The sequence below is a fragment of the Cupressus sempervirens genome, chromosome 2 (genome assembly GCF_028749045.1).
Source record: "Cupressus sempervirens isolate cs-2001-9-10 chromosome 2, ASM2874904v1, whole genome shotgun sequence".
NCBI classification, from domain to species: Eukaryota; Viridiplantae; Streptophyta; class Pinopsida; order Cupressales; family Cupressaceae; genus Cupressus; species Cupressus sempervirens.
This window is the reverse complement of record NC_143119.1, coordinates 167,429,824-167,452,360: the sequence shown is the minus strand read 5'-3', so window position 1 is coordinate 167,452,360 and position 22,537 is coordinate 167,429,824. Positions and strand designations below refer to the sequence as shown.

The 22,537-nt window shown below is 32.3% G+C and overlaps 1 pseudogene; it reads left to right on the top strand.

Moving 5' to 3' along the window:
• The window catches only part of LOC149571580 (LEAF RUST 10 DISEASE-RESISTANCE LOCUS RECEPTOR-LIKE PROTEIN KINASE-like 2.4), a 76,171-nt pseudogene extending 64,111 nt beyond the window's left edge, over positions 1-12,060 (top strand).
• Positions 12,061-22,537: the final 10,477 nt, after the last annotated feature.

Here is a 22,537-nt window from a genome sequence, read left to right as displayed (position 1 = left end):
AAGCCCCCTCCATATGCTACCCTACCCTACTCATGCTCATCCAAAGATCAGTGCCAATATAAATGCATATTCTCAACCCAACCCAAATGATCATGACTTCTGGAAACCATAGAAGATCATGCCTCCCAAGTCACCCCACAAATATATTTGCATGTACTTGTTTGTGAAACACCATCATCATGAAGATCATAACACAAGGACTAGATGAGAACACAAGAAAACTATCACTCAACCAAAAACAACTCGGGAGGACAGATCCTACATGAATTTCAAAGATAATAAAACCATACATCATGAAATCACTCAACTAGCCTCAATCTGAGAGTATGGATTCTACACAAATCCCAATGATGCAATAAGACCAACCATCATGAGTGCACTCAACCAACCTCAACTTGGGAGTATGGATTCTACATGAATCCTAGTGTCTACAAAATAATAACAAAGGTCCAAAAGAAACCATAACACCAGGTATAAAATCACTCAACCGAACACAAAGTTAGGAGTGCATATGTGATATGCATCCCAATACAAACATAAAAGTAAAAAAATGGTCTAACTAACATCCTACAAATAATTGAAGTCCATGACCAACATCATGCCAAGAAAACCTAAGAAAACTAGGTGGTATGCAAGTTGAGGCAAAAAACCTCAAAAATCAAAAACTTTGAAATTAAAACCCATTTGGTGTTAGGGCACATAAGCCACAAATATCAAATAAAATATGGGTTTGGAGTCTTTATGTAAAAATGACCAGCATAACAATGAAAAACCTTAAACCCTCATCTCATAAAATAATGAAATGCTCATACCCACCCAACTGGGTAGAATCAACAAATAGAAATGGAGGGGAACACTAGTTCTTAGCCTCCTAAAAAATGGCTACCAAAAATGAAAGTTGAAATGGAGAAAAAATGATAAAGTGGTAGAGCCCTATCTCATAGCCAAAAGGGCAAAATAGGAATCTAAACCATAAAATAAAAACCTCATAGAAGTGGTTAGAAATCATAGCAATCAGCGGTCTCCCCAATGTAGATCTAATGAGATCAACCTTGCGATGATCCCATGCCTGCAACTCCCATAATGAACAAAATATTAAATCCTCATAAAGTGGATTTTTGGTTTTACTCTCAAACTTTAATTCAAAAATGAGAAGTGAGGAATTAAATTCCTTTTTGGATACTTATTCAATTTTCAAAAAAAAATCAATTAGGGAAATAACCAACCAATCTAGTTAGACCTCAAATCAACCCAAACGAAAACAACCTTTTCCTAGAAATAGGAATTCATCTATGGAAAAGCTGTGAGAAAATATAATAAAATAAAATAAAGCCTAAAAACCCCAAAACCACATAATTTCCTTAACAACCTTTATGATAAATGTGAACCTCTAAATGCATAGACATGCTTACTGGTCTAATCACATAATGCAAATGAGTTTTGATTTAATAATCACTGAAAAGACTAATTAAACAATTAAAATAAGGATACATCAACCATATAGGATGGACATTGGTAAAATATGAACATCTAAATCACTAACTCCATGTGCCACTGCTAGGGATATAAATCATGCACACTAAAACAACACAATCAAGTGCAATTGCATATAATAACATAGCCAAAGCAATAAATGTATTAAATGACTAATTTAAATTATTTATTCAATTATTCCAAAATAATCAATTTACATCACTCACATTCACATATAGAATATTGAAGCAAGAATGAAGTAAATAACCATAGCATTAAATCTATCACATAACATAATCAAGGATATGTCCAAATACCAGATTACCAGATATCACCGTAGAACACACTATCATTTCAAAATGGCATCATCATGCAATATGATCAAATGAACAACATAGTAGTCTAACATCTATGATATTGAAATCAAAGTATAACATCTGACCCTCGGGTCATCTCAAATGCAAAACATAACATAAGTAATAGATATCTCTCAAATCAAAACATAACAAAGTAAATATCTTTAGCACATAATGAATGAATCCAACATGGAAAATCCATTTCTAATTATACAAGCATTTGAAAATGGTAGTTTAAACAACAACAAAAAGGCACTTAAAACATACAAGTGTACATAGTCATAAACATAAGTAACCACTACTATAGGAACCTAGTCCAATGTAGCATAGTAATAGTACATAGAGTAATCTCAACACACATCTTAGGGTAACCACAAAAAAAAAATCATGATACCAAATCAATCTTGGTAACCACTAGCACAAACCTTTGTGAACCATAAATCACATCATAATCCCAAAAACCATCCATAAGCATAAATAAAGCAATTGATACAATAACATAAATCCAATCACGTTAAGGGTGTAGACCACTCATGGTCCAAATCACAATCCCATCTAAAGGAGAGATCAAAATTTCAAAATTAATAGCCATTTGGTGTTAGGGTGAAAAAGCCACAAATATCAAATAAAATATGGGTTTGGAATCTATATGCCAAAAAAACTAGCATAATGGTGTAAAACCTCAAACCTTCATACTAGAAAATAGGGAAATGCTCATACCCACCCAACTGTGTAGAACCAACAAAAAAAAATAGAGGGGAACACTTGTTCTCAACCTCCTAATAAATGGCTAGAAAAAATAGAATAAAAAATAGAGTAGATACATTAAAATGGGAGATCTCTACCTCACAATGAAAAGGGAAAAACATGAATCTGAACAATAAAATAAAAACCCAACAGAAGTGGCCCAAAATCATGACAATCTAAGGTCTCCCTAAGCTAGATCCAACAATATTTACCTCATGACTATCCATGCCCATAGCTCCCACAATGAAAAAAATAGTAAACCCTCATGAAGAGGATTTTGGGATTTACTCTCAAACTTTCTAGTTCAAAAGTGAGAAGTGAGGAATTAAATTCCTCTTTGGATACTTATTCACTTTTCAAGTGAATAATTGATTAGGGAAAATAATTAGCCAACCTAGTTAAACCCCAAAATGACCCAAACAAAATAGCCCATTCTTAGAAATAGGAATTTATCTGTGGCAAAGCTGCTAGAAAATAAAATAAATTCTGAAAACCCCAAAATCACACAATTTCCTTAACAACCTTCATGAGAAATGTGAACCTCTAAATGTAGATAAATGCTTACTAGTCTAATCACATTATGCAAATGAGTTTGGATTTATCAATCACCAAAAGGATTAATTAAATAATTAAAATAAGGATACATTGACCATACAGGGGCAACATTGGTAAAATATGAATAGCTAAATCACTAAATCCATGTGCCACTGATAGGGATATAAATCGTGCACACTAAAACAACACAATCAAGTGCAATTTCATATAATAACATAGTCGAAGAAATAAATATATTAAATGAGTAATTTAAATCATTTATTCAATTATACCAAAATAATTTACTTACATCACTCATGGTCACATATAGCACAATGAAGTGAGAATTAAGTAGATAACCATAGCATTAAATCCATAACATATAATTAGGAATATGTCCAAATACCAAATAACTAGATATCATCATAAAACACATTGTCATCTCAACATGGCATCATCATGTAATATGATCAACTGAATGACATAGTAGGTTAATATCTATGATACTAAAATCAAAGTATAATGTCTGACCCTCAAGTCATCTCAAATGTAAAACATAACATAAGTAACAAATATCTCTCAAATCAAAACATAACAAAGTAAATATCCATATCACATAACTAATAAATCCAACATGGACAATCCATTTCAAATTATATATGCATTTAATAATGGTAGTTTAAACAACAACAAAAAGGAACTTATAACATACAAGGGAACATGGTCATAAACATGACTAACCATTGCTATATGAACCTAGTCCACTATAGCACGGTGATAGTACATAGTGCAATCTTTGCACACATCTCAAAGTAATCATAGAACAACATCATGATACCACATCGATCCTAGTAACCACTGGTACAAACCTCAGTGAACCATAAATCACATCATAATCTCTAAAATTAACCATAAGCATAAACAAAGCAACTGATATAGTAACATAAATCACATCACATCAAGAGTGAAGACCACTCATGATCCCAATCATAATCCCATCTAAAAGAGAGATCAACAAGGTTGCATCCATTGATATGACTTATAGAAGTCAAATGGGAGAGGTACTACATATTACAATAAGAAAACTAAACTTCTAAGGTGAGGAGAGGAGCGTAGGGGGGCATGGTGAATTAGTGTTTTAAACTTTGACCAATAAAATATTTAGCATACATCCATCTCATATATTCAATAAGTTAACTAAAATACCATGTAAAGCATATACATGTAAAGAATGTAATAACACATTCCAACATTCATGACACAAGATATGATTACCTAGAAACCATCCAATGAGAAGGTAAAATTGTGGTGGGAATGACACCAATAAAATTCACTACTGCAATAATAAAGTGTATCAAGTGAAGGTTACAATGTTTGTTCATGAAACATGATCTACCCTAGGAAAGATCTACCCTATTAAAGGCTTACAAAGATTATTTGGCATTACCTTGTTAGAGGATTTCAACACCCTGTTAGAACTTCAACTCGCAATTAAAGGACTAAAGGACTTCAACTCTCAATTAAGTAAGAATCTTGTTAGAGGATTTCAATACAACCTATTAGGATTACTTTGTTAACAGATTTAACTAATTCACCTATTAGAGTGTCTCAACATTGATTCTACAATTAGCACTCTGATGCTTGATGATAGATTACCTCTATCCTATTGTGTACATGATCCCTCTTGATTAGATGACTCTATGTTGGTCATTATTTCCTTCATCTATTCTCCTTTAACTAATTTTGCAATTCAATTCAGATCATAATGCCTTGGTCACCATGAATGTCCTAGTTTTTGCATATAAGACTCTTCTTAATCATTCATTCATTTGCTTTCTTGCATATATGAAGTATAGGGTTCATCTTCCTTAAGAAGACCTAGATGGCTTATGGTTAGGTATGAATTAATGGCTATGATTTATTCATATTGCTACTTAAACATTCCCTTTACCTGATTGGTGCATGTAATACATAAGGATTCCCAATTGAGATTCAAACTTATCACCAAAATATCATAATTGAATCCTTAAGTCAGCCCAAAAATGGTTTACATATTTGTTTGTACCAATACAAATAACTATGACAAAACTATGTTGCTCGACATCTGAAGCCCCTGATGCTCATCACATACTATGACTTCAATGTTGTCTGCTCAGCACTTGAGTAACTCGACTTATGATTGACTTGGTATTCACTATTTACTTGACATGCTCTAACTTACATGTTGTGCTTAGAATATGTTACTTCTTTGGCATGAACTATGTAAATGACTTAAGTGTATAGACACTCACTTGTCAAAACCAATCTGAGATTTAAAAAAAAAAACAACAAAAAATGGGTTATATGATTTTTTTCAAATCGGGTACCTAATTTTTTTAATGCATCATGCATCCAAACCACAATAGGTACCTAATCCTAATGGATTGAGTACCCATTTCTGAAGAGGTCTCATTCCATGGAAGTGATTTCCAAAAAATTGTGACCCAACTTCTCGCACTTACCCTGAGCTTACAAACTGAATTTATTTTCTCTTTCTTTACAAATTCTATTCTTATGAACGTTACTTCCTGAAGATGGTAGGAAGATAATTATAGACTATAGCAAAAAAGTGTGTGCAATTATGAAACAACTACAAAATGTAAGAAAATTGGTAAATTTTACACAAAAGTCATAGACAGTTGGAGAAGAGGGTGGGCAGCATGATAGACATGCACAAGCAATTACAACATTTACATGAAACCCCAGCATTACATTTAGAGGCCCCTAATTTGCACGCTAGATGCCCAATAATTGCATGATGCACTCACAGACACAAGAAACATATTTCAATATCCAATAAATGTTGTTACCATATTGCCACATTCCCTGCAAGATTGGAAACAACAATATTATTTTTGTTAAATGAAAAATATTGTAGTAACTATGAATGGTAAATGAGTTGAAAGTAGATTGGTAAATGTGTTGATTAAATGAAAAATACAATAGTAAATTTTTGAACAGTAAATGTGTTAAAAGAAGATTGGTTAAATGGTAAAAAAAAGAATTGATAGATGAGTCCTCTTCAATCGTCTTGCAAGGTGTTAAATATACTCTCAACTATTGATCAACAAAGATATGTTGATTTATTTAGTATAGTACACCTTTGGTGTAATTAGAAATAGTAAACTTTGACTATTTAAATTTTTAAACTAGTAATGACACTTTATATGGGATTGTCTGTGATGTTAAATCTATTCCATAAGGAATAGCTAGCAACATAACTAGCAATTGCATGATTTTGTACATGCAACATAAGCCAATAGTGTTTAGTTTTGTAGAAAGAGGTTTTTTCTTGTACTTTACAAAAAAAAAAAACTATTAGCGAGTCTTTCCAAGATTGAGTGAGAAGATCATAAACACACAAATGTCTATCTTCACTTACTTATTGATAAAACTAGTAGAGAACTATCAAATTTCCAAATACCTAACTTTCATAAATATAAATAAATAATAATAATTTTTTATTTAGAGAATAAAAGGATGATAAACAAGAAAAAAAATAAGTCACTAAAAATATTAACATTACAAATTAATTATCTACACTTTACAATGTTGAATAAAGATATCATTTTGAGAGTATAAGAAAAATATGATAAAAGAGTAGGAGTCCACTAATAATGAATGATTAGTTATTTTTATTTTCAATTGCTAAAAACATTGAATTTTTTTCATTAGATTTTCTCTAAAAGTTAGCTTTATTTTGACAATCTATTTCTATTATAAATTATAAAATATTATTAGCTTCTTTTTTTAAATCACTCTTAATTTTTTACTATTTCTTTAATATATTTGTTGATATATTTTTATTTTGTAAATATTTTATTTTAGACTTTTACAAATAATCGTGTATTTTATAATTTAAAACAAATGTTTCCAAAATTAATCTTAAAACACATTCAACATTTATTTGTAATGGCTAAAACAATAAAGAAATAAAAGAATTAAGATAGGAATATCTTAGATTTTTTTCTAATAACCATGTACTTTCTAATTTAAAACAAGATTTTTCCAAATTCATTTAACTTTAATCGAAAATATGTCATGCATAAACCACAAAGAAATAAAAAAGTTAAGATACAAGAAAAATATATCATCTTAGATTTATTTCTAATAATCACATGCTTTCTAATTTTGAACAAATATTTTCCATAATCTCAAGAACACATTCAACCTTTATTGAAAATATGTCATAAGTAATCTAAAATTATTTAAGTTAAAAAAACAATACATATTAGCTTAAAAATAAAAAATCTAAATCATATTTCATGCTCATGCAAATCCTACAAACACATTTTCTTCTTAGTTTCTCTTTCAATTTGTTTATGTCGTAAGAAGAAACAACTTGTTTACAATATAGAAAAATAAATAAATAAAACATTTGACTTAAGAAAAGTTGATGCATTACAACTACTATACACATAAAGTTTGATAGTATATACAAAGAAATGGAATGCGAGGGATTTTTTTTTTCTAATGAACAAATAGAGAAATAAATTTGCATCATTGTCACAAATACTATTAAAATCTGTTTTGTAATGCAAATTGTATTCATTTGTGTTATTTCAATAAAAATCAAATTTGTTTTTCCTTGAACTCAAAATTTAATAGGGTATAATCATATAAATTTATTCAATCATAGTCATGAGAGAAAACAATCTATTAATAATCTGCACCAAGGATCCCTCACAATGAAAAAACTCAGCATCTATGATCTATTAGTGAAATTACTCTTCTAGGAGCTCAAAATACTCTTTGAATAAATTGCTATGGGTAGAGGAAATATGAAGAAAGTGCAAGAACCCAAACCTTTAATTTTGTCCTTACAATTTAAATCTTCCATTAAAACACATCCCTCAGAATTTGCTAGTTCTAAGCACAACTACAATCAAACAAAAAAGTAACAATTTAAAATGAAAACTTACTACAATCAAATAGAAAGATAATAATTTCAAATGAAAACATACATTTGATGGTTTACTGAGAATAATGCAATTGAAATGAAAGAGGATTGGTGCTCAGAAAGGGATTTTGGCCTTCTTTAGCATAAGGAGAAAGAGATACCCTAATAAAATCCATTATTATTACTTATATAGAGATGAATACACATAGGGGCCCAATGGTCACATTAACCAATAATTTAGAAGCATTGGTTTTAATGAAGAAAAATTTAGGTAGAGAAAGATTTTTGGTCAAATGTGGATGAATTTTTAAATGAGAGCCACAATTTTTGTGAACTTATATCCAACTAAAAATTTCTATATTTGTTCTTTGTTCACTATCTTTTATAAATTTAAAAAAATTGATGACATGATTAAAGATAATTTTTAAGAAATTTCTAAAAATTATTGTGTATAGGAAAATCCACCATAAAATATGAAAACCATTGAGGGTAAAAAACTATAAAATTTGGGAGAAAAACTTCCACATATAAGGCTATCGACTTTAACTAATTTTCCTGTGGATGGACGGTACAAAATGGAGGAAGAAAATCCCTTGATAATAATATAGATTAAGGGTAACCCATATAACCCACTATTCATATTTTTTTAGATCTTTTTTGATTCCCCTTAGAGGGGCTATATTCAAGAACAACTTAAGCATCACTAGCTATTCACAATTCCTAGACCAAAAGTGTTAAATAGTCAAAGTTGAATTTTTTTTTCCCAAGCTTAATTCTTCCCTTAATGTGTGATGTTCAAGAGTGGCTTGATATTCACTTGAATTTCCATCGATCTATAGCTGATGATTGTACATCAAATTAAACATAACTTTCAAACTTAAAATCTCGCATTATGTCAAACTTTCCCTATTGTGGAATTCAAATGTGGTTTTCGTCATACATGACTTTCACGCATCAAATAAATCAAGTGGAATTAATCAAGTGACAACTAGGCTTGATGGTATGTAATTTGGATGTGGCTATCCTCCATCCAAATTGTACAGTTGACCAATTTTCAAAAAAATGAAAACATCATGGATTTTTTTGAAAGTTTTAGCATTTGATCTCCATGATCCACATAGTTTCTAGTCAAAAAAAAAAAAAAATTGAAAAAAAAAAGTCACTTCATTTTCATGAATCTAGAAAAAAATTAATTTGACTTTCTTTTTTCCCTAGTACATTTTGCATGGAGATTAGCCTCTCCCAATTTAGATGTTCCATGGTAAGAAAAATACAAGTAAAGAGAGTAAGTCTAATTAGCATATGTTTAAGTCATTGTTCTTCATTTGTCTTTCCTTCTCTTACTTTGTTTCTTTGCTATTCAACTATCATTAATGTTTCCCTCTTAACTTAATTGCTTCTCATTGTTATAGGTAGGTGAAGATGGAAGGACTACAAGTTCTTATATCTATTGTATTTTCTTGACATTGTGCATGTCGTTCCTCGCTTCTTCATCTCAAACTTGTCTAGAAGTCTTCTAAAGTCTTCCAAAGTAAAATGAGTAAGTCAATTTTCTATATTGACTATGGTAGTTTTGTTAATTTTTTCCTCTCCCATCATCATTTTATTGGTTTCTTCCATTTCTTTCTCTACTATCTAACTACCACTCACATTCCCCTGTTTTAACTCAATCACTTTCTCACATTTGTAAAGAAGATGAAAATGGAGGGACTGCCCCTTCATTACGATTCTTAGCAATTACCTTCTCTTGTGTTGGTAGTAGTCTTATTCATGTGCCTCATTCCTACATCCCTAGCTTGTCCAAAACCATTGGATATCCCTTCGGAGCAAAGAGGAGCAATTGCGATGACCCTGTTCTTCAGCTTAAGTGTGATCGTAAAGTGAATAAGTCTTCAATTAACATTAGTGGCTACCTATACTATATAGTGAAACATTTTTTTGGCCACCAAAAATAGGATCTTGCCTATCCCATTACAGTAGTTGAATGAAATATGTTGGGAGATGCTTGCAACTCGTTGACTAGTAACCATTCAATGGAATTGTGGTCTAGTTTATAGGGAGATTGTAGAGAAGATATTAGAGAATACATGTCCAAGGCCACTCAAGTGTATGCTTTAGAATGCAATAGTAGTTGGTATAATTAAACCTTTAGTTTGGACACGTACTGTAAATCATCAATGCAACTAACTATTCAAAAATTCAATAGAAGTAATCGAAAGATATTTGCAACCATATATGATGGATTCATAATAAAATGAAACACTAAGGCTTGATTCCAAGACTAAAAGTGTTAAATAGTCAAAGTTGACTTAATTCTGCAGCCTTAATTTCTTCCTTACTATATGATGTTTAAGGGCAGCCAACCTAGGTAAGTATCCCTTATCAAAAATCTTCATTATGGATGAAAAATATGTAGTGGAATAATTAGATTAGTTTTTTATTCAAATTTATTACATTATTTCAATCAATCTATCATTTGAAAGTAGACATCTCATGTTAACACTACTTTCAATTAAAATGGCTTAAACATCATACTGAGACTTGACTCCTACATTAAAAATGTTAAATAATTAAATTTAATATATTTATTCCAACTTAATTTTTAAATTAATGTAGAATGTTTAAAAATTGTGACCAACAATATATTTAAAATTATTATATTAATTTAACTTTCATCAATGTCATTCTATGCCTTCCCTTGCCATGCACTTTTATATCATTTAAATTCTTATGGATTGAGGCATTGTGGGAAGATCAAGGATTGAAACTAATATCATCACAAATGAATATCACTTCTTTCTTTGTATTTACTTATCTCTGTATCTTTTTTTAACATTTGGATTTCATTGATGTAAGTTTTCTAATCAAGTGCGACCATTGGAACCAATGCATTATTCGTAACATGGTTTTTGCTTTTGTTCACTAATCCAAAGAGGAGGTTATCCATTCTCTCTAGGAAACCTAATCTTCCCAGTGTAGAGAATTTTTTGAAAGATTGTGTTGATCAAATGACATGTAGATATTCAAAATCTCACCTTATGCAGATCACCAATAACTTTTCTCAAAAAGGGGGAGAAGGAAGTTTTAGTGTGGTTTATAAAGGAGAGCTACCAAGTGGCTATTTGGTGGTGGTTAAAATGCTTGATCTGTTAAGACATGGTAAGAATCAATTCATTAATGAAGTAGAGACATCAGTGGGATCAATCATGTTCATTTTGTTTTTCTGATGGGATGTTTCTTCAAAGAACACAGAAACACATTGGTGTATGCATACATGACTAATGGATCTCTAGACAAGTTTATATTTATACAAAGAGACAAGGAACAAATCTTAAATTGGGCACAACTATATTAAACTACTTTGGGTGTAACTCAAGGCATAGCCTATTTAAACCAAGATTGTGACAACTATATCATTCATTTTGACATAAAACCCAACAACATATTACTAGATGAAGAAATGACACCCAAACTAGCTAATTTTGGTTTGGCTAACCTCAGTGGGAAGAGAGATGGCCACATATAACTGACAACCACAAGACAAACCCTAGAATATATTGCTCCAGAGATGTGGAATAGAAAATTTGGGCCTATGATGGACAAATCAGATGTTTATAGTTTTGGGAGAGTATTACTGGAACTTGTTGGAGGAAAGAAGAATTTTGATATGCAAGTGAGTCACTCCAGTAAGATTTATTTTCTAGAGTCAGCATTCATGTTAATGGAAAAGGGGGAGTCAAAGAGGGAGTTGAGTGAATTTGATATAGGAGAAATAGAATGTGAAGAGAAGGAGAAATCAATAAGACCATGCGAAGTAGGAATGTGGTGCATTCAATACAATTCAAGAGATCAACCAAGCATGAGCAGAGTGGTTCAAATGTTGGAAGGAAATGGAGAAAATGGACCATCACCAATCCTCCCATGCCTTTCAATTCATCATCAATTAAGGTTGTGCCTTCAAGTGAGGAGTCTAATGTAAGTAATCAAAGGGAATCTCATTCAAAGCCATAATTTTGGTTCTCATGGACATTATTCCGAGTAGGTCTTGGTAATAAAGAGGGAGATCACTTTGAAGGAACATTGTAATCATATTTAAATTGGCTTTAACATTCACTTTCTTTCTTATAGTAAGGACCACTTTCTAACTATGAGGCTTCCATGATTTTTCTTGATTATGAGATTTATATGATTTTTATTTTGTCATACCCACTATAACTATATGTGTGTATGTGTGTATCCATACATACATACGTACATAGATGTATGTGTGTGTGTGTGTACATATACATACACAATTTTCTTATATCTATTTTATCTAATAGAATTTAAACAAAATAAAGAAGGAAATGTGAGAAAATAGAAACTTCATTGTTCATTCTTGTGTTTTGTTTTTCTTTTATAATTCTAATTGACTTTTTAAAAGGGTGATGTCATCTAGTTTTCCATTAGTGTAATAATTATCTTAAATGTTTATCTATCATTCTAGATTTTTTAATAGATAATATTATTTATTTATGTTATTCTCTAGAGAAGAATTTTATTTGCAACAAAAGTCTCCAAAAACATGGTTACAATTTGGAGATAAGAAAAAAAGATTTTTCATAATTATGCAAAGGTTGAAAGAGAAAACTAGTCCATATTTTCAATACAAGAGTTATCATCTAGCATTCAAGTATTCAGTAAGAATGAAATATCTCAAGAGGGAATCAAATTCTTTCAAAAATATTTGGCCCCTCAGTGAGTGATGGACAACAAATCTTTTGAGGAGGATTCCAAAATGTTTGAAATAGGGAATACTAGCGGGGAGGGGAGGGAGGGTTGAATTACTATTCTACAAACTTTTTTCACCAACTAGATATTATAAATTACTTTCAACCATGATTAAGAAAGTAAATAGAAAATGTTGTAAAGTAATAGTAACCATGCATAGAAAGAACTCATAACACCATATTTTGTTAGCTAGGGAAACCTTGGCCAAGGGACAACCCCAGTGGGGATGATACCCACAAGATGATGTACTAATAAAAATATTCCTTGTTAGAGGATGGCCTATGTTAAGAGTCTATAAACACATTTAGTACATACGAGTCCCTATTAGGAGACTTTGAATCCCTGATAGGAGTTGTGGTACAATGTGTGCAAGAAGAGTTCACTTCCCAAACATGTACTTTTGATTAAAAGAAGAGCTCACTACCCAAAAAAGTAATTAAAGTTCCTCAAATATAGAACTGTGAATGTTGTTCCTTCTTTCAACTGATCTCTAATCTTAGCTCAATCTTAGATCAAAAAATTATAAAAAATTTGTTTCTACATATGATACAAAACTTCACATTCACAACTTTTGCATTTCATTTTTGAATAATCTTAGAAGATGTCTTTGTATAAATACCATGCCTTTTCACAAATTCCTACTAGGTTGACTTCTTAGGATTAAATCATAGACAAAAATAAAAAATTACATGCAAATATAACCAATAACAAAAAATAATAGATCACATAGAAAAGAACACAAGACACCAAGATGTAACATGGTTCATCCAATCCCTGGGCTACATCCACCAAACAACAAGTCCGATATTATTACAATCTAGTGATTACAACTTTATTACAATTTGTAATTCCTTACAACTCAATAGTGCCACAAGAACCTATTTTTGGATCATGACTATAAGACAATCCCTAACCCTAAGCCCTTTTATACAAGTATTTTTATGTCACTTTAGGGTTACAATATGTCAGCCATATGTCGGCCATACATTGGCCACAATGTTGGCCATGGCCCAATTTTTTTAAAGTATGTATAGTATTTCTTTGATCAGTCAATACAAACTAACAATCTCCCACTTGGGGACTAATCAGACTCCACACTAGACAACAATCTCTCACTTGGAGATTGATCTTGTAGCAATACTACTATCACATGGGGCTTCCACTAGATCAAACCACCCTGGACTCTATTGCTCTTTTATTCATGTTCAGTCTAGAAGACCAACCAAAGTTCAAGAGGAATTCAACTTCTCCCTTGTTACTACCTTTGTTAGCATATCTATAGGATTTTCATCTATATGTATCTTGTCCAACTTTAATTGTCCATCATCCAAAACTGACTAAATGAAATCGTATTGTAATTGTATGTGTTTGGTCTTTAAATGGAGAGCAGAATTATTTCCAAGATGAATGGCACTTTGACTATCTATAAACAAATAATTATCCCTCTAAGGGTGTCCCAATTCTTCCAAGAAGAACTGAAGCCATATCATCTCCTTGGTTGTCTTTGTAGTAGCAACATACTCTACCTTGATAATGGATAAAGCATTAACGTTCTATAACTTAGAAACCTAGCTCATGGCTACCCCGCCAATAGTAAAGACATAACATGTAGTACTCTTCTGGTATCAATATCCCCTACCAAATCTGAGTCAACATAGCCCTGTAAATTAGTAGTAGAGCCCCCAAAGTATAAACACTTATTGGATGTTCCTCTCAAATATTTGAGAATCCATTTGATTGCATTCCAATGCTCAATTTCTAGATGTTTCATATACTTGCTAACAACTCCCACTGCATGTGCAATATCTAGCCTAGTACATACCATAGCATACATCAAGCTTTCTATAGCTGAAGCATAGGATACCTTGGACATCTTATCCTCCTCTTCTTGTGTCTTGGGACACATCTCCTTAGTCAACTTCAAATGACTAGGTAAAGGTGTGCTGATAGCTTTACCATTCTCCATAAAGAAATGTTGCAACACCTTCTCAACATAATCAGCCTAAGATAGCATCAATTTCCTATTCTTCCTATCTTTGCAAATCTTCATACCAAGGATTTGTTTTGATGCCCCCAAATCCTTCATAGCAAATGCATGTGCTAATTGACATTTCAACCCCTTAATGTGATTCATGTTAGACTTAGCTATAAGCATATTATCAACATATAAATATAAAATAATGTAGTTGTCATCATCCAACCTCTTAAAATAAACATAATGATCAAAATGACACCTATTGTATCCATGCTCATGCATAAAATTATCAAATTTCAGATACCATTGCTGAGGTGCTTGCTTCAGGCCATATAAACTTTTCTTCAATTCACACACTAAGTTCTCCTTACCTTTGACCAAAAATCCTTGTGGCTAAGCCAGATATATCTCTTCATCCAAATCACCATGAAGAAACACTAGTTTAACATCAAGCTACTCTAAGTGCAAATCTTCTATAGGCACAAGACTTAAAATAGTATGGATAGAAGTCATCATAACAATAGGAGAAAATATCTCATCAAAATCAATGCCCTTTTTCCATGTAAATCCTGTCACAACTAACCTGGCTTTAGACCTTTTCTTACCTCCTTCTTTGTCTTTCAACCTGTAAACCCACTTATTCTGTAAAGCTCTTTTACCTGTAGGCAACTTGCATAAATCACATGTCTTATTCTTCAGAAAAGAGTCTATTTTGTCTTTCATTGCATACTCCCACTAAATCTTAGTATCCACTTGCACAGCTACATCATAACATTTAGGTTCACCAGCATTAGTAAGTAAAATTGAATACAAAGATGGAGAGAACCTTTTAGGAGGCCTAATTTTCCTTGTTGATCATATAACATTCACTGATGTGTGTGGTATCTATTGTTGCAATTGTTTCACATCATGAGGAATGGTTGGAACGTCATCTTTTGGAGTGTCATCTAGCACTACATAATCATCTTCTTTCTTCTCATGTTACTACAACAAATCTTTTTACAACACTTTCTCATTGAATATGACATCCCTGCTTCTTAAAATTTTATAATTTTAAAAATCCCAAAGCCTATAACCAAATGCATTAATGTTATATCCAAAAAATACACATTTCTTTGAATTCGCTTCTAGCTTGGCCCTATTTTCAAAATCTATGTGAGCAAATGCTTCACAGCTGAACATTTTGAAAAAATGATAACTCACCTTCTTACCAATCTATGTTTCCTCTAGAATATCATAGACCAAAGGAGTAGAAGGATCTCTATTAATCAAATATACATCATTATTGATAGCCTTCATCCACATGTGTAAGGGAAACCTAGAATGTAACCTCATGCTCCTTGCATGCTACATTATAGTCATGTTCATGCATTTAGCCACTCCATTTTTCTGTGGAATCCTTCGAACATTTTTCTATCTATGAATACCATTAGTGGAGCAATAATCTCCAAATTCATGATTGCAATACTCACAACTATTATCATATCTAAGACATTTTAATTTCTTACTAGTCTCATTTTTAACCAAGCATTTCCATTTCATAAATGTTTAAAATACATCTTATTTCTATCTAAAGAAATTAACCCATACTTTTCTAGTTGCATCATCAATGAATATAACATAATAATGAGACCCACCAAGGGAAGATACCTAAGCTGGTCCCCATACATTAGTATGCACAAGCTCTAATTTCTCCTTTTTGTTTTCCTTCCTAGTCTTTACAAAATTCACTCTCTTTTATTTTCCATACACACAACTTTTATAGAAATCCATATTAACACATTTTAGACCTGGAAAAACTTTATTTGAATAAAGTACTTTCATACTTTTCTCACTCATGTGCCCAAGTCTGTTGTGCCACAACACTATATTAGAATCTACAACAACTATTTGTTCTCCCTACTAAACTACAAAAATTGTTCCTAAACATTCATTTTTCTTTAAAATAATTAAAGTTGAAGGAACAATATGACCTATACAAAGATATAAGGTGCCTACTTTCACACTTTTTTCTACTACAACGTAACCTTTTGAAACCTTGCAATCTTTATCATTAAAAGTGACTACACAACCCTCATCATCGAGTTTCCCTGCTAAAATTAATTTTCTACTTAGCCTTGGAACATGTCTTACCTCATGCAGTAGCCAATGATTCTCATTCTACAACTTAATCTTAATTTTTCCCTTTCCAACAATCTGAGAGGGTTCATTATCCCCCAAATAAATAAGCCCAAAATCCCATTGGACATAATCAATGAAATAACCTCTATGAGGTATATCATGAAATGAAGCACCATAATCTAAAACCCATGAATCATCAAGACTTTCTAAAGACAGAAGCAAAGCATCCTCTTCGGAGTTGTTACTTACCACATTTGCCTCCTTGTCTCCATCTAGTTTATCTCCTTCATTTTTCTTTCGGTTCTAGTAATCTTTCTTTTAATGACTTGGTTTCCCATAGTACTAGTATTCATTTGGTCCTCTCAATTGAGACCTCTTCCCCTTTGGCTTTCCTCTTTATTTCCCACGATTTCTAGAATTACTTTCTCTCTTAGTCATTTTGCCCCTACTTTTTACATTTAAAGCACTTCCTAATGTAGATCCACCTGAGGATTTCCTACAAGTTTCCTCACGCAAAATAACACCAATCACATCATCATATTTTAGGGTACTAGATCCAGGAACAAAATTACTCATAGCCATTAAGCCATTCCAACTTTCAGGTAAAGAACACAAAATCAAGAGAGCCCTAATTTCTTCCTCAAAATTGATACTTATAGAAGATAACTAACTAGTAATAGCATTAAACTCATTTAAATGATCTGAAATAGATCCACCTTCTACAATTTTCATATTAAATAAATGCTTCAAGAGAAATACCTTGTTTGAAGCGAGGGGCTTTTCATATAGTATCACTAGGGTTTTCATCAACTCTTCTATTGTCTTTTCTTTTGTAATATTAAATGCCACTGATAGTCCTAGGCATAACTGAATGCTTCCAAGTGCCTTTTTGTCCAATAGATCTCATTCATCATTTGACATAGATCCCTAATTCTTGGCTTTGCCTTCTAACGAATTCCATCAGCATCTTCCATAACTAGAATTTTTTCCCATTAAACTTGTCAACCCTCAGCTTACCCTTGTCTACCATTGCTCCCACTCAACTATGAGAATTTCTTGTAGAGGATAACTATAAAAACAACCTCACTCTGATACCACTTGTTAGGATTAAACCACATATAGAAATAAAAATTACATGCAAATATAACTGATAAAAGAAAATAATATATCACATAGAAAAGAATACAAGACACTATGACTTAACATGGTCCACCCAATCCCTAGGCTATGTCCACCAAAAAAAAAGTTTGATATTATTATGATCCAATGATTACAACATAATTAAAATCTATAATCCCTTATATCTCAATACCACAACAAGAACCAATTTTTGCATCACCACTATAAAACAATCCCTAACCCTAAGCCCTTTTCTACAAGTATTTTTATGCCACTTTAGGGTTACAACATGTCAGCCATATGTTAGCCACAATGTTAGCCACAAACCAAAATTTGTGAAGTATGTATAGTACTTTCTTGATTAGTCACCACAAACTAACACGAGTAAGACCAAAATAAACTTTCCCAACATAGAGTAAGCATCTAGGATGTCATCCCTAATTAGTCAAGTAATGATTTTGTAAACAAAACAATTCCTTTACATTTCATTCCAATGTTCTATACATCGTAAATATCTCTTTTCCATACTATTTTTACTGATGTCTAAGGTCATACACATCACCATCAACATGTATAATGTCTCCATATATCCAACAAAACATTGTTGTAAACCATTTCCATACTTAGACAATTTTCTGAGTACTAAAAGGAAAAGTATGTTTATTTTTGAGGTTTACTATAAGCATGTACATCATGTGTTTCCATTAGTGACAACATTTACATATCTACATATATCCAATTGTTAACAATCTCCCCATTTGGCATTGATGGCAACAAAGTAGGAAATTGGCTAAGTATTAAAAAAAACTTTACCAAAAGTTAACAACATTATACTTCCCATCTATTACAAATACTTCATTTACAAATGCTCCCCCTTTTAACATGACTAAAAAGTGCATACCTTACATTCTTTTCATACAACTTCTCCCCCTTTGAAATTGATAACAAAGGTTAGAATGTCCAAAAATTGTCAAAAAGTTTTGCTACCTGCTATAAAAAAAATTGTCCAAATTTTTTATCTCTCTGCCTCAAGCTGATATCATCTTCATACAATCATCAAAATTTTGCTTTAGACTATCCTTACCTTTCTCCCATGTGTCCTTGACTACTTCAGTAGTAGTGAGAATTACACATAAGGCATATGATGCAATCTCAACTACATTAAGGTTGGAATATATGAAATTGGAATAAGTGTCCTTTCATTTAACAGATTCCTCCAACAATATATCAATGGTTAATAGTTTTTGAGCTATAGATTCTCTAAAATATGATACTATACTCAAAATTATCTCTTTCTTAAGTTACAATTTCTTGATGCTAGTGTAAACACAACCAACTTGTCCTTCAAAATCATCAACTCCACTAAAGGGTTGTTGTAACTGACTTGTCAGAGCTTCTAGCTCACTAAGCTTCCCTTCCATCTTATAATCCAAAAATTTAGTCAACTTGTGAGATAAAGTAAATTTGATGTACAATATCTTTCCATCTTGTTGACATTTTTGAAGTTCCTAAATTTTAGTATCAATACTCAACAAATCATTCTTTACATGTTCTAACAAATAGTGCTAAAAAGATTAGCATCATGAACAATTTGAACCTTAAACTTTCCAACATTCAACGAAATAGTAATTACATCATTGTTGGTGTAAATAAGTATTTACTTATTACACTTTACTTAAGTTTATTGAGGTCAATGCATTATTTTATTATTTATTAGTTTGACACATAGGAGTTTGAATTCTCTTATGAGTTGTCATGTTGCCAACACAAGAGTAAGCAACTCTAATTTAGCACATGGTGTCTACAACATAATTTTGTGTGCTACACTTTTGTAGGCTTATCCTCTCATCATCTCACTTACTCATGTGCTTAATGGAGGATAATCCACTCTTGGTGGACATGTACTTGGTTGTAAGACTTATTAGTTTGCTAACTTCTACACATTCTAGAAGCATTCCAGAGGCTTTTATATTCAGGCACTCCTAGTGTGTATGTACATGCTTGAACACTGAATGATAATAAATCAATTTTGGATATTGCTATTCTGATCATACCTTGTTGGTCAATTCTTGTACTTGTGCTTTAGTTCCTTGATCTTGGCTGACTTTTCTCTAAGGAAAATTCTTACATGGTATTAGAGCTATGCCAAATTCTTACATGGTATCAGAGCTTGGCGAATTTCTCTTCACATAGTCATTCAAGATCATTCTTGCTTTAGAACTGTTAGATTGTGGTGACTGATCAGGAAAGTACTGTACATACTTCATAAATAGTGGGGTTCCCAAAAAAAAATTTTGGGCAGTACCTAACATGGTAGCTGACATATTATGGCCGACATGTTATAACCCTAGAGCAGTTTAATACTTGTATAAAAGGGCTTAGGGTTGGGTATTTTTCATAATGTTGTGATGCAAAATTGGTTCTTGTAGTGGTATTGAGCTGTAAGGGATTACGGATTGTAATCAGGTTGTAATCACTGGATTGTAATAAGATCAGACTTTCTGTTTGGTGGACGTAGCCCAGGGATTGAGTGAACCACATTAAATCTTGGTTCCTTGTGTTCATTTTTTGTGTGTTCTATTATTTTCTGTTATTGGTTATATTTGCATGTAGTTTTTATTTCTGTCCGTGGTTTATCCTAACAAGTGGTATCAGAGCCTAGTTGTCTTTCAGTTATCCTCTGCAGGAAAGTTTCACGGTTATGTGGGAGTCTCACAGTTGAGTGGGAGCGATGGCAGATGAGGGTAAGTTGAGGGTTGACAGGTTTAATGGGAAAAACTTCCAGTTATGGAAGATGCAAATGGAAGACTATTTATATTAGAAGGATTTATGGAAGCCATTGGAAGTAAAAGCCAAGAATCAGGGAACTATGTCAGAGGCTGAATGAGATATTTTGGATAGAAAGGCACTCGAAAGAATTCAATTATGCTTGGCACCATCGGTGGCATTTAATATTACAAAAGAAAAGATGACAAAAGATTTAAGGAAAACCCTAGCGACATTGTATGAAAAGCCCTCCGCTTCAAACAAGGTATTTCTCATGAAGCGTTTATTTTATATGAAAATGGCAGAAGGTGGATCTATTGCAGATCATTTAAATGAGTTTAATACTATTACTAGTCAATTATATTCTGTGGGTATCAATTTTGATGAAGAAATTAGGGCTCTCTTGATTTTGTGTTCTTTTCCTGAAAGCTGGAATGGCTTGGTAATGGCGGTGAGTAATTCTGTTCCTGGATCTAGTATCCTAAAATATAATGATGTGATCGGTGTTGTTTTGAGTGAGGAAACTCATAGGAAATCCTCAGGTGGATCTACATCAGGAAGTGCTTTAAATGCACAAAGCAGGGGTAGAACGACTGAAAGAGGAAGTAACTATGGAAATCATGGGAAATCAAGAGGAAAGACAAAGGAGAGGAGGTCTCAATCGAGAGGACCAAATGATTGCTGGTACTGTGGGAAACTAGGGCACAAAAAGAAAGATTGCTGGAATCGAAAGAAAAATGAAGGAGATAAATCAAATGGAGACAAGGAGGCAAATGTGGTAAGTAAAAAATCTGAAGAGGATACTTTGCTTTTGTCTTTAGAGAGTGTTGATGATTCATGGGTTTTAGATTCTGGTGCTTCATTTCATGCTACACCTCATAGAGGTTATTTCATTGATTATGTCCAAGAAGATTTTGGGCTTGTTTATTTGGAGGATAATGAACCTTGTCAGATTGTTGGAAAGGGAAAAATTAAGATTAAGTTGCAGAATGGGAATCATTGGCTACTACATGAGGTAAGACATGTTCCAAAACTAAGTAGAAATTTAATTTTAGTAGGGCAACTCGGTGATGAGGGTTGTGTAGTTACTTTTAATGATAAAAATTGGAAGGTTTCAAAAGGTTCCCTTGTAGTAGCAAAAGGTGTGAAAGTAGGCACCTTATATCTTTATACAGGTCATATTGTTCCTTCTACTTTGATTGTTTCAGAGAAAAATGAATATTCAGGAACAATTACTGTAGTTGAGCAGGGAGAACAAATAGATGCTGTAGATCCTGATACAGTGTTGTGGCACACTAGACTTGGGTGCATGAGTGAGAAAGGTATGAAAGTACTCCATTCAAGGAAGGTTTTACCAGGTCTGAAATGTGTGAATATGGATTTCTGTGAAAGTTGTGTGTATGGAAAACAAAAGAGAGTGAGTTTTGTAAAGACAGGGAAGGAAAACAAAAAGGAGAAATTAAAGCTTGTGCATATAGATGTCTGGGGACCAGCCCAGGTATCTTCCCTTGGTGGCTCTCATTATTATGTTACATTTTTTGATGATGCAACTAGAAAAGTATGGGTTTATTTCCTTAGACATAAATCTAATGTATTTCAAACTTTTAAGAAATGGAAATGCTTGGTTGAAAATGAGACTGGTAAGAAATTAAAATGTCTCAGATCTGATAATGGTGGTGAGTATTGCAGTCATGAATTTGAAGATTATTGCTCCACTAATGGTATTTGTAGACAAAA